The sequence below is a fragment of the Sinocyclocheilus anshuiensis genome, unplaced genomic scaffold (genome assembly GCF_001515605.1).
Source record: "Sinocyclocheilus anshuiensis isolate Anshui unplaced genomic scaffold, SAMN03320099.WGS_v1.1 scaffold210, whole genome shotgun sequence".
Lineage (NCBI taxonomy): Eukaryota > Metazoa > Chordata > Actinopteri > Cypriniformes > Cyprinidae > Sinocyclocheilus > Sinocyclocheilus anshuiensis.
The window spans coordinates 1,865,974-1,868,209 of record NW_015547666.1 but is presented as its reverse complement, the minus strand read 5'-3'; the positions used below and the strand labels follow the sequence as shown (position 1 = coordinate 1,868,209).

The window sequence follows — 2,236 nt, the reverse complement described above, 5'->3', positions numbered from 1 at the left end:
TTCATACAGTGGACTACCAGTAAAATTGATACAAATTTGTGACCAAAAATTATTCAGACCGAGTCTGGGAAAAAAACATTGAAGTTGAGGTTTGCATGAAGCTGGATGACAGCATGCCCAGGAGACTACAGGCTGTCATTAACGCTAAGGGTCACCCGACAAAGTATTCATAGTTGTGTAAATACTGTCATACTAACAGCTGTCTGAATTATTTTGGTTGATTGTAATCTATTACATACCTTTCTATCAAAATTATCTAATATTATCAAGATTAATTTGTTCTGACACAGTGTAACTCTGAGTTCTTGTCATATTTTATTACCATTTTCTAAACTATAGCGAATAAACTGTGATAATGTGAGAAATGTTGAAGGTGTCTGAATACATTTTGGTTTGACTGTATCTATTTGATCAATGAAGTTAACCAACTAACATTATACATATCCTTTTGATTTCTGTACCCAATATTTAAAAAATGTACAAATGCAATAAAAATATTGGTATCGGTACTCGGTATCGGCAAGTACCAAAAATAAAAGTATCGGTACCGGGCGAGTACTGGAAAAAGTGGTATCGGTGCATCCCTAATATTTTCAGCTTTAGTGGTGCTGCTATTGATCTGGATCTTAGGTGGTCTGGTCTGGGAAATTGGGTGTGCTAGTGATGTAGGTATTAAAGTGGTCTGGTATTGTTCTGGGTCTTAAGGAGTCTGGTATTGATCGTAGTCTCACGGGTCTGGTATTGATCTTGGTCTCAGGGGGTCTGGTTTTGGTTTAGGTCTTAGTGGATCTGGGTTTGAGTCTAGAAGGTGGTGGTCTTAACTCCACTCAGACTTATGCATTTTCCAAGTGCTCACAGTACTTCTAGAACGTGATTTTGTATTGCTCTTGACAGTCCTAAGTACAACACCTAATGGACTAGATATGGGCAGACTACTGGAATAGTTTCCCTCTCAAAACAAAGACTATTGGGCTTTCTGGTAATTATGTGAAATGAGCACTCGTAGACAACATTACAGTGTGGCTTCCATCCTGAAAAACTGTAGAGATACAATACAGGACACCCAGCCAGAGACCATCGGCTCATTAGACCGGCACAATCCATCCAGAACGCCTGAGAAACTGAGGGACGGACCCAGTTACTGGTGCTTACATCCACATAAACCTCATCGATCCGAAAGCAGGAGGAGATAGTCGAATAACAAGCCTGAGATTCATTAGCACTCGGGCCATATGTTTACAGCACGCCTGTTATCTCCAACTCAGCAACACAGCATAACGAGCCTATCTCTAATTAAAGCAAGCTCATGCATGGAGCTGGAAGACAGGAGGAAGTATATGATAGCGCCTCAGGGGTAGGATGTGTTTGTCCTCCCGAGACGGCCACGTACACGCAGAAATACCTTCGCCTTATACCTCGGCAACCAGCCGTTCTGAGCGAGATTTAATTGGTCAGCCCGTAACAGGCCAAGACAAAATTAAAGGCAACATCACGGGTGGCTGCTCACCAATTACATCTTCCCACTGGCATGAAGTGGGAGCCATTTGGATATTGCTCTCATTGGCCCCTGTTTGTTCTCATTTGCAATACTGTGTTGGTAATTTAAATTGTTGTAGGCTGACCGCTGTATAAAAGTACTCAGTTGGGGAATGTTTTCAAATTCGTTTAAGGAGTAGACTAAGTCATTTATTTTGAAATTACACTAACACGGTGACTAAATCTAGCAGTCATTCCAAGGTTCAGAAGTTATGTATCATGCAAAATCTGTCAAGTTCATGTCCAGGTCGTATTTCACACCAAATCATAAAGAAATAGGAAATCATTTTGTGTAAATAAAATGAAGCCTACTTTAGAGCCATTCTAATTATGTATTATTACAATTATTTCAATGACAATTAAGCGCATATTTTTCTCCACTCCACTTTTTATTACAGTTACACCACAAATGTAATTGTAATTATGCTAACATGAAAAAATGGGGAATTATTTAAACTGTAAATTATTTATACATCATGTTTGTTGTATAGTGACCATGATTTCTGCATAAATAAATAAATACTGTTATGTAAAATTACTTTGATAATGAGGAATTAAAAAATAAAGATGGATGGACGGACGGACGGACGGACGGACAGACAGACTGACGGACAGACAGATAAATGACAGACAGAAAGACAGACAGACAGATAGATAGATAGATAGATAGATAGATAGATAGATAGATAGATAGATAGAT

The 2,236-nt window shown here is 38.8% G+C and overlaps 1 protein-coding gene across 1 annotated transcript in view; it reads left to right on the top strand.

Moving 5' to 3' along the window:
• LOC107702567 (ciliary neurotrophic factor receptor subunit alpha-like) overlaps window positions 1–2,236 on the top strand; it is a 36,488-nt gene that overhangs the window by 32,807 nt on the left and 1,445 nt on the right. The window lies entirely within an intron of this gene.